Source organism: Opisthocomus hoazin, chromosome 4 (assembly GCF_030867145.1).
Source record: "Opisthocomus hoazin isolate bOpiHoa1 chromosome 4, bOpiHoa1.hap1, whole genome shotgun sequence".
Classification (NCBI taxonomy): Eukaryota; Metazoa; Chordata; class Aves; order Opisthocomiformes; family Opisthocomidae; genus Opisthocomus; species Opisthocomus hoazin.
The window spans coordinates 86,714,417-86,725,958 of record NC_134417.1 but is presented as its reverse complement, the minus strand read 5'-3'; the positions used below and the strand labels follow the sequence as shown (position 1 = coordinate 86,725,958).

Genomic DNA, 11,542 nt, shown 5'->3' with positions numbered 1-11,542 from the left:
CAGTCTCGTTTTAACTGGCATGGAGGGATTGAGACCAAGCAATTATTTGTTCAGCATAAATTAGCAATTAAACAAAATGGGACTTTGACTCAAGCCCGGTTCTGAATGCTTTTGAACTTAAAGCTCAGCTCTCAGGAGAAACACATTGAAGCTTACTTTGCTGATCCTCTCACTAAGAAAGAAATGGGTAATCTAATATGACTTGTACTGTTTCAGCTTGTTCAGTGTTACATCAGGTTGGCTACGTTTAAATCGGTGTTTGAAGTCTGTCACTGCGCTGCTGGCTACTTAGGTGTTTGGCCTGTACAGCAGAACCCAGAACCATGAGCACAAGTGGCTGGAGTCAGGCTTCAGAGGAAGATTTACATGTTTGGTGCATTGAGCAAGTGTGGGCTGTGAAACACTGGCATGCTCACTTGGTGCTACAAAATAGGGACTGCTGGGGATGTGGCATAGTTATGTGGGGGCTGCAATCAGTTTTAGCCAGGTGTTGAGGTATCTTAGCAGGAGATGGTATTTTTGCTTGACGCTTCTGACATGGGCACCGTTTTTTTTGAAGGGGGGGGGAACTTCTTTCAAAAAGTAAGCAAGACTTACATTGAAAACAAGTGAGGAAATGTGCTCATGTTCACTCTTCATAAAAAACCCACTGATACTAAGAATACGAATGTAGGATGTTCAAATGTCCCAAAGCTGAGTTTCCTTGTTCTTCAACATTTTGGAAGGCTGACCTACCTATCACTACAGACCACATGAGTTTAATGCAGTCATTGGACAGGAAAAAAAAAATTGCAGAGGAGGTGTGTCAGAGGACAAAGGCAAACATGAGTCGTTAGCTCCTTTTCTCTCTTGCTGACTACTGTTGGGCTAATTTAACCTCGTTGGCAAGTAAGCTTGCCTTTTCAGTTACATTTTATGGATTCCTTGCAAACAGTTAATGAATAACCACAATCTGTGCACAGCAAGTTGGAAATTGATTCTCTGACCTACTGGTTTGGGCACTTGCCTGAGAAGGAGCATGTGCATTGGATTTGAGTAATCTTGGACAGAGGAAGAATGGAACCCAGGATTTAAAGCCAAAGGGACCAGCAGGTATCTAGTCTGCCTCCAGACACTTACACACCAGCAGTCACTAGTGCACTTCTGCAAAGCCTGTTTACTTAAGGAATGCTCTCTCTGTATGTAACGCATCAAGGCAGATTTTCTGGGGCTCGGTGGTGGTCACAGTTTATTGCTGTAATGGCTTTCTGATGCTGAAGAGGTGTTGGTACTGCTTTGTCCTTGGAGCAGGCTCTGGTTATCACAGGACACTTCTGTGAGATGATTTGACATGCTGACCTTGCAAAAAATTCTTGCTCCTGTTTTCTTGCATGCAATGATCTGTCAGATTGGCTTACCATGTTTGGTGAAACTGCAAGTTTACTGAATAGAACAATGAACTTGGACCTAAACTGGTCTTGAGCTTTGCTGCTGGTTGCTTAATGAGTCCTGTGAAGTTGGTTCCTCTGTTTTGTTCTTTTTTTTTTTTTTATTGGCTCGTGAGGTGCGTTGAAAAATCTATTGAAAAGCACTGTAAAGATATAGGTCAGCAGCATTGCTTCAGTGGTGGGACTGCATTAGATGGGGCGTAGGTAAGCGAAGTTAGAGCAAGAAGTTCAGTCTGATCTTCATAGTTACAATTGGGGCTTCTGATTTTGAGGGTTTGTGGTACCACGTGCCCGTTACAAAAGGAGATTACCTGTCCCCATCAACCAATTAGCAAATGATGTTTTTAGCCTTCATTAGCTTTGACTTGAGACAGTGCTCTAAAAGTGCAAGGTATTGTTTCCTGCTACTGATCCTCTGAGCGTTTTCTTCGTATCAGTGTTAAATACTACTTAAGCACTTCAGGCTTTTGTCAACCTGAAGAGCATTGTGCATGTATTCAGTGTGGTACTTTCAATTAGTGAAGTCTTGCTGTGAACTGGAGTACTGACCTTTCTGTAAATAATTCATTCTTTATGATCACTGGGTTCTCTCTCATCTGGAAAGATCACCGTTGTGCCAAACAAGTGTTGGAGATGGAACGTGTGAAAAGCTTACTTAAAACCACCAGGGATACTGAGCAGAGGTAGCAGCCTCCTGCGTAGCTGTAAAGTGTGCTGCATAATATTAAAGGTGTGCGGTGGCTGTCAGATCGTTACAGTGAACAAAAGCTCAGGTAAAACTATGGCAAAGGAATAGCCAGTTACCTCATTTTCATACGCTGGTCTTCAGCAAGACATTTCTAAGTAAAAGGCAAAGAAAAACACAAGGAATAAAAGTAGTGAAGGGGAGTGTCCGTGCTATTTTTCAACTTCTTGAGTTTCTTTTATGCAAGCTGAATGTACATGATAGAAGAAAGAGGCAGAATTGTACATATTCACAGCTTGCTTCTGTGGCCACTTTTGTTCTTAGCGTTTCATATCTGACGATTCTTCTGTAGACACGCAGGGCCTGACCCGTACTCGGTGGGAAAAACTTCCCTGTGGCATCACTGATCCTGTAACGTTCTAGATTCCGTTCCATTTCTTGCTGCCCACTACCATGTCAGTCTTGGCCATGCTGCATCATGTTGGGCAAGTCACTTCATTTCTGTGTGTTTTTTCCTGATCTTTTCCTAGGGCTGTCTCTTGGACAATGCCTTAGCGTTTGTCTGCTCTGATGCAACTGCCAAATCCTTCGGTGCAGAGGTTCGACTTGGTCACTTTGGCTTCACAGAGTAGCATAATGGTGTCCTGAGGGCAAGTCGTCTCATCCTAAGATATGCATCTGGCACAGATCGCTTGGCTCACCCTTTGGCAAGCGCTTTCTCCATTCAGCTGACTGTAGAAGTCTGTGATGCCTAGCACAGATGTTGGATCTAATTCTCAAAGGGTGAAAGTTGGGTGGGGCGGAGAATCCCACCCTGAATTTGGTCTCTGGGCACTGCACTGGCACACACTACAGCAGCGTGGCGAGGGAGCAGGCTCACTGAGGACGAGCCCTGACACAGCTCACTGTTCTATACCCACGGAAAATGGTGAAGGATGAGTGCTGTGCTGCTTTAACTTCCGAATGACTTGAGGATCTTTTTACCTTCACATTATTTAAATGAACAATCTCTGTGATCCTGCTTGTATGTTCACAGCTTGAGTCTAACTGTGCCAGCCTGTTAAGCGTTAGTTACGCTTGCTACCTGTTTTTATGAATGGTTCAAGGGTAACTCCTGTAAACTGCAGCTTATTCATGTGCAAGGTGAGGATGTGCTAGCACAGCGGGCTTGATGTGCCTCGGGAAACACCGAGTGTCTAACAGCTGCCGTGCCGTGTTCTGACAGTGCTCAGCGTAGAGCTGGCAGTGTCTTTCTGATGGGCATCAGCACTTGTCACATTGTTCAAGAAGGAAATTTCCTGCACTCTGTATGCCGTGCAGTTTCAGTGGCATTCGTGTCTTGCAGCAGTCTCCTGCCAGGCATGTGAAAGGCTCTGGAGTCAGCCTGAGAATGTCTGCTGCCTTCAGCTATTGTCAAAGCAGAGGTCAAGCTAAATCAGGATGTTTGGATTATTTTTCAACTTTCCCTCTGGTGGAATTGGGAAGAAGAGGGAACACCTTGTAATTCCTTAGGGATTTAAGTGAGACTTCCATTTGTTACCAATACATTACGATAAAAGCTAGGTGTCGTGCTGGGGAGAGGCTTGGGGTTCGTAAGTACCTTTAAATAATTCAAGAAACTCCCTGTCACCTCTCCTGCTTCTCTAGTGCTATTTTGCTTTAAGTTCTCTTGGGCTCAGCTGATGAGCGTAACTAGGTTATATTATTAGTCATTGTTTCCTACTTATGCCTGGTATGAAGTTTGGTGCTGCTTTGCTTGTGGTCCCCGGAGCCTGTTACATCTTCTGAGATACATCAGCTGTTCTAAAATTTAAGATTTTATATTTTTCAGCAAACATGGCATCTTGTGTTATAAATGAATCATGAAGGAATCATAAAGGAATTTTTCCCTCATTTTTTATTTCTCTTCCTGTGTAATTAGGGCAAGGAAGTGACAGGGCTGCCACTAGTGGGAGGTGTTTAACCCTTTGACTGCATGGGAAACAAAATGAACTGATGTGGATTTGAGAAGTCATAAAATAGAGGGTATTTTGGAGGATGATCGCCACGATACATCTTGAGTTTCTGATGCCTGTGCAATCATGTGCATCTCCACTTTCAAAAGCGGTGCCCGATTATGTCTGCTGTGCATCAGTAAATAAAGGAGCAGTGTAGTTTAACTGGAAGGCTCCGTTCATCTGGAGCGATTTTTCAGCAGTTTGCTGGGGTATTGTTTTTCTAGCACCCTGTGGGGTAACAACGAGAGCTGCAGCCACATTTACAAGGGAAAGATTGTTCCCTGCCTTTGGCAGTTGGTAGATACTGTATATGAAAGACAGATACATTTTTAATGCAAACTGTATTGCTCATAATTCTGTTTCTACTGGTAATCTGTAGTTTGGTGCAGGAGACAGATGCTTTGGGTCAGTTCCAACAAAGATGAAGTAAAACCAAAATAGTAGATACGTTGCTGAGGTGGCGGACACCTACCTGGGCCACAGAGTAGTTCCAGAATTGGCAGCTGGCTGAGAAGGGTCCCCTGATCTGGGCTAAACCACATAGGGTGACTGGAATTGGTTTATGAGCAGGGACACAGCCAGCCCCTAGGAAATAGAAGGCATGACGCTGTCCTAATTCTTGTCCTTCCTCTGGAGCATCAGAATGCTTCAGGGACACTTTAGATCCAGCGACAGGATGCGTTTCAGGGGGTTTACATCACCCCCCTTCAGAGTTCTCTAACTCGACAGGGCCCAGCCTATTTAATGTGGCAGGTGATGCCTGCCTCCGAGGTACCAACCTCGCAGTGGGAACAGCTGCTGAGGAAACTCCTCACCAGATCCAAGTGGTCTCTCCTACTTTTGAAGTCTCTTACACGAGGAGAGGATGCGAGAGGCTGGATTGGAGTGGAGCAGGCAAGTTCTGTTTTCCATGGTTGAAGTATTTTTGCATTTGTAGTGGTAATCATTGGTTAAAAACACAAGTAACTCATGGATCAGTGAAGATATTCTTGAACACTGCATTACCTACATGAGAATAATAGCTAGGTTCCAAATTATGTTTCCTTTTAAGCTTTTTTCCTTTCTGGTCCCATATGCTGAGTATGCTCTTAGGCTGTATATAAACAAAAGGTTTAAGCAAACTCTTTCAGCTTCCTTGGCTCTTATTTTCCAGGCTAAAACCAAATTTCCAGGGTAAAACCAAAATGTTGACAACATCGGTGTGGAGAACAAACAAGAGCTGACCAGAAGAGTAGTCCTTAGTAGCACTTGGGTGTATGGTCTGTTGTGGCTTCACTCCATTTTGGACTGGGTCAGCGTCTACTGCAGTTCAAGTCCTCGTAACTTCTTGCTGAAGAATTTCTAGAAATCTCTTTCTGCTCTTTGCTTGATGGTTGATTGATCTAAGTGTCATTTATGACAGATTTCTTTCAGTACTTTTAATTTGTGCATCCAGTAACATGCTCTAGAAAACCAGCTATCGGTGCAACAGATAGATAAAGTGACAGCAGAAATCCTGATGTTTTCTAGGCTGAATATTCTGATACTTATTAATTGTGCCTCTTTAATAGCCTGCTTCGCTGGCTATGCTATCGCTTGTGCTGTGGCTTGCCTGTGGAACATTTTTAGTATATTTGCTCATCTACTCATATGGTATGTCAATAATGCAATAGATGATATTGGCCATTAAAGGATTACAGCTAGGATATAATTACAGCCCTGTGGAATAAAGTTTTCAAATTATTCTGCTGCAGTCTATAATTATACTGTGTGTGCCCTGATGCCAAGGATTAATAGGGGGATTACGAACTGTTTTCCTGTAACACGCGGTTCACAGATACGCAGTTTACAATTCACTGGCTTTAAGGAGCTAGTGACCTCTCATGGGAAACGTTATTAAAGGATACTGTCCAGTGGAATGTTTTTGTGTTATATGATGCTTGTTTCCCTCCCTCACCCAGGTTTATCATGCAGTGACTAGTCAGAGTAGCTCAGATCTTGAGTAGACAACTCTTAAACTAGAGTCTTAGGGAAGTGAAAACAGACAAGCCTCAGTGGACAGCCTTGTTGTGTTCCTCCCTGACACCAAAGAGGAGCGAGTTTCAGAGACATCTCAGCTATCTGCTCTGGATTCTCTGTCCCTATGGAATGGAGATGGGAGCCTTCATGATATAGCGTTATATATTACACAAGTAGTAGGATTTAAACATTTAATTTCTGTATATCTGAAAATGATTTACTGTAAGAACCTCTGCAATCAATGCTTCTGTGAACAACTGCAGTTGTCTAGTTATAATGAAGATAAACCAACGTTGATGCTGTTTAAAATGGATGAGAATGTAACTAAGGATCGTCTTTGAAGTGGCAAAAATAGTGCTGAACTGTTAGCTGAATCCTCAAATGGGAAACTTAGTCTCCTTTCTGCCAAATTACAAAAAGTAAACTAAATGCCATTTAATTTTCTGTGAACTTGCAGGACACTCTTTAAGGGTAGTATCAGACCTTGTATTAACTTCGAAATGCATCATCTTGCTTCCCATGTCAGTTCAGAGTGGTTATAGCAATATAAGGCAAATTAAACGTGCTTAAAACCCTTCTTTGGCACTGAGACCCGCTTGCACGCAGCAGCCTGTTCTTACTTAACTCTCCTGACTTTGCCAGTAAAGTGGCCACACATGGACTGCTTTTTGGACTGGTGTCTGGACTGTGTTGATTCCTGAGCTGTGCTCTGCTGTTAGTTGGCTCAGTGACAATTGACCATGGCCAAAAATGATGCTATGGATCATGCTTACAATTTGACAGTGTAGTTGATGGCACTCCAGTGCCTGGGGATGTTCCTCAGCACTGTTGAATTTACCAGCATAAATTGAACCTGTGTACTTTCAGTGGCAGAGTGATGCCAAATATTTCAAATAACAGGCTATTTTATTTTCTTGAGGCTCTGTATCTTTGTCATGCTGTTTTTTTACATGAATCTGACTTGTGTTTTAGCAGAATGTTTCTACTATAGTTCCTGAAGAACGTGAACCTTGGGCTGTCAGACAACAATGGCAAAGAAAGACTCTCCAGTTTGTTTTGAAAAAAGATAACTTTTAAGCCAGTGTTATGGTTCTTAATGTCAGAATAACATCTAAATGTAGAAGTTGTGCATGTGTAAGAGTATAGGTCATCTTACACTCTTAATTTTCTGTAGCGTGGGGTATTGGGTTTTACAGTTTTTCATGGTTAATGGGTTTTTTTCCTTAGTCTTTTCCTTTCACTATTTTACATGAGTTACCATCACGTAACCTCAGTAAGGCTCTCATAACAGAGAGGTATCTAGCATCTAATTTGTCTTTGAGAATCTTTTGCCCTGATGGGAGATGTAAGAAGGAAAAAGAACCCAGCTTTACTTTAATATTTCTCTGTCTGGCTTTACAGAACTATAAACTTGTTCTGGAGTATTGCCACAACTGGCAGCTGGAACTAGGCTTCTGTGTGCGTTGTGTGAACTTTAAAGCTCCTATGTCTTTCTCTTCAAGCAGAAGCTACTTTGAAATTGTAGTGAAAATTCTTTCTTCTTTCATGTCTGCATGGTGTTTGCCCTGTTCCCCCCTGCCCTAGTTTTCTTCTGCCTTGGACCTAAGAAACTTGCATGGATGTGTTGATGAAATGATTAAATTAACAAAAAAGATTGGCTGTGACAAAATGGTACTTTGCAGTGGTAAGGGGAAGACTTTTTGGGCAACTTTGCTAGAAAGTTTCTTTGCACAGTCATTTTTCAGAACAAGGAATGCAATTCCCAGTGTTTGGCAAGATGCAGTCTTTGGAACTCGTGTGTTCCCAAATGGATCAAAGTTAATGAAATTGTAAAGCAGAATTAAATTCGCTGCTAGATGCAGTTGTCATCGTGGTTTGCATAGCAACAGAATAGCACTGAAAACTAAATTGCTAATATCAGCAGAAGGCAAGTTTAGTGGTGTCGTTTTTCTCCAAAGCCAAGCATTGCTTTCTCTTTCATAGACTTGGCTGTATGCTCATAATGAGAAACCAAAGAAAGCAAGTTGTTCACAGAGTAGTAGTTCAAATCTATCCTGTGAGTTAGAGACACTGGGTCATGAGTACCCCAAAGTCATAATAACTGAAGGTAACACTGAAATGAATTCCCCTTTGCTCTTCTGGGGCTAAATGTAATCGGGCATCTGATCAGTACTATCATCAGTTAGACTACACGGATATAAATATCCAAAAAATGACTAAGTAAATTTCAGCAAAGCCAACTCAGTTCTTTCCCAAGGGAAGGTCTGCTTCTTCCAATCATGATTTGTGCCACAGGCTTTTACAGCAGGACTGCGAATATCTTATAAAAGTTGTATTAGAGTAGAATCAGCCACACTTAAACATATTAAGCTTCCAGCTGTGAGCAAATTCGTCCCAGAAGCCCAGGGAGTTTTTTGCGAGGTTCCTAATTTTTTAAAAATCTTTCTTTAATGTTGTCTATTATTAAAGCTATTTCTTCCTCCTGGGTGTGTACAGAGAAAGAAGCAACTTGTGATTAAGTGCGTGTTGGGGTCCTGGCCATAGCACTTACTGATTCATGAGCCACTGTGTCTTCAGAAGCAAAAAGACAATTACGCTCCAGAGAGCACACTCTAATTGTTCAAAGAGGTACATTAAACTTTTACACTTGAATAATAAATTATGTGGAAGTAGATCTGCCTCTCTGCAGCTACTTTATATCTGCTCCAGCCAGTGCCAGAAGTCACCAGGTGGATCAGCAGCCCCCGGAGGTCATTCGGGGAGCTTCGCAGGTTGGCACTCGCAGCTTGCCTTTTTCAGGATTACCTTTTGGCTTCTGCTGCCTTCAGAGGGATGGTTCTGCAGCTTCTCCAAGGGGCTGTCGCTTGAAGTGAGGTGCCCTGAATTGAGCCTTAATTTTTTTTAAAAGGAATGTTAGAAGAGAAAAGGGCTGGCTGGAGTGGAAAAAAGTAGCATTGAAAATGTATTGGTTATTGTATTTTATGATCAGACAGAAGTGTAGGAAGGCACAGCACTCATGAGCTGGAGAACGATCATAACAGGCAAGAGCATACGTACAGTGTGGACATCAAAGTAAAAGCCAGCTTTCTTTAAATGAGGCAAGTTTAAAATACATTAGAATAATCAGTTTTCCTCAGTTGCCCTATTGTGGGTTTTGCTGAGAATCCCAGTAACATATCCAAGAAGCATCAACTGTGAGGAGGATTTCTGGCTTGGCACAACTGGGAGCTGAACTGGGATCAGTCAGGTCATGGGAAAGGCATGGTCCCTGAGCAGAGGCTGTCCCAGCGTGGTGCCGGTTTAGCGAATGACTCTTAAGAAGGATTCATGATGGGCTGCTTGGTGTTTTCTCACCCAGATTAGGTTAGTTCAAAAACCATTCTTGATGAAGCACTTTTTCATGAAAGGAGACTTTTCTGTGTGGAAAACAAAGCATTTAAATCCTCAAACTGTGCTGTTATAAATCAAATATAACTGTTAAGCTGCACTTTGACTACAGATCAGCTCTGGTTGGAGTTTACCTTTCCTTTGGGACTACAGGCAAGTGTTTCCAGGATTTTTCACTTTTGTTTCATTTTTTTTTTTTTTTTTTTGAGAATGTTTTCATTTCATTTGAGAAATCTTCTCAAAACAGTTTAGTTGAAGTGCTTTTTTGGTTGTATGAGCAAAATTCCAATAAACCTAATATTGTGACCAATTTTACGTACGTGTCAGAGATGCACTTAGCATGCTACCAGACCTTTGCAACAATAATTAACAGCAGATACTGATTATTTTCAATCCAGATCATCTGTCTGATCCACTTACGTTCTGTAGTGAACAGCAGCAATTGCTGTTGACATCAGAGTGCTGCAAGTCAACCGTCTCTGAATTTCAAGGTGCATCCCAAGTTCCTCATCACAACACGATTCAAATGGTGAAGGTAAGTTAACCTGTGAAGAATGACTCCGAAGAAGCAAAAGGCATGTGGTGTTACCTACACCTGTTTGTACCATTATACCTGTTCTTCAAACCACATCGTGAATTGTCTGGTTAAAAAGTGTGTGCTCGTAACAGAGAACAATATATTCCGTATCACAGGAATAACACCCTCTGCTTACATGTGGGTCTCCTTTTTGCCAGTCAAGAATTGTACAAGGTGACTAAATATTTTTATGGCCTCTTCATGGGTGGAGGAACAAAGGCAGAGAACGGTAAATGACTTGCTGTAGAGCATACAAAGGATTGATAGTGGTGGTAAAAACAGAGCTGAAGTATCAAAAGTTCCTCCTTGAGCCCAGACCAGAGCATTTTCCCTGCTTACACACAGGGCTATTAATATTCTCTTGCTGTGGGCTGCCGTTGTACTAGCACATTACTCTGAGGATAGGCTTCTAATTAAATTGTTTACAGATGGGTGATTTGCTGGACTACCCACACAGTGTCTTAATAAAACTGGCTTTCCTGAGGGTGTAGAGTGTTACAGTAAGAGAGGTATTTCAGCTGCATTGATTGGGAGTGCCCAGCACATCACGGGGCTTTTAGGTTCTTTGCAGGAAAATTTTCCTGGTAAATGCACTAGGGGAAGTGCAGCAGCTCAGCTGTGCTCATTCTCTGAATGACAGACAGAAGCAACACAAGCAGCCCAAATGTTGGTCCTTGTAGTCTGTATTGATGCTCTTCAGGACAACGCCGTTTTCTTCATCTGGACATCTGGAATTCCATCACCTGGATTTCTGATGTGCTGTAATGGTGTCCGTTGAAAGGGTACTGCAGCTATGGGATGTCGGTGGTTGTAGCAGACCAGTATTTCATGGGTGAATCTTCCCGAATAGTTGTAGAATCATTAAGGTTGGAAAAGACCTCTAAGATCATCAAGTCCAACTGTCAACCCATCACCACCATGCCTGCTAAACCGTGTCCTGAAGTGCCATATCTACATGTTTTTTGAACACCTAATGTTTACTTATATGGTTATTTGTTGGCAGCTTTAGAGTGAAGTTTGTGAGACACCATGCACACTGGGGCAAATGACTGTTCAAGATCCTTCCCAGCCACGGAGGTGCAACAGATGTTCCTGGCAGCGAGGGAGAGCTCTGGGGAAAGAGTCACCTATAGAAAGCACGCCCTGGGAAGAAGGTAGCGGCCAGGGTCAAGCAACTGTTGTTTTTTCCAGGCTAAAAATAGAAGAGCAATGACAGTGGCTGCAAACGGGATCTCCTGTCACTCACTGGTACTGGGGAAGGTGTCTGCAGTTCATCCTCTTGCTGGGAAGGATGGTGCAATTCTGTTAGTCAAGCTGTTACAATTTGTCAGACATAACTGTAAGAGCTTCCTTGGGGAGTTAAAAATGGTGTTAATTCACTCAAATGGCTGCATTACTCTGGATTGTGTTGACTTCTGAACACAAAGAGTTCTATGGCACAGAGGGTCAGGGTGGAGGGTTCTGCTGACAT

The 11,542-nt window shown here is 42.5% G+C and overlaps 1 long non-coding RNA gene across 3 annotated transcripts in view; it reads left to right on the top strand.

Moving 5' to 3' along the window:
- The first annotated feature begins 1,005 nt into the window (after positions 1-1,005).
- The window catches only part of LOC142361201 (uncharacterized), a 36,384-nt gene continuing 25,847 nt past the window's right edge, over positions 1,006-11,542 (top strand). For 2 of the 3 annotated variants that reach the window (XR_012763820.1, XR_012763818.1), the window contains exons 1-4: positions 1,006-1,092; positions 8,604-8,735; positions 9,893-10,029; positions 11,075-11,225. This is a non-coding gene — a long non-coding RNA (uncharacterized LOC142361201). The remainder of the gene's footprint in view (positions 1,093-8,603; positions 8,736-9,892; positions 10,030-11,074; positions 11,226-11,542) is intronic. The other variant, XR_012763819.1, reaches the window with a different exon arrangement.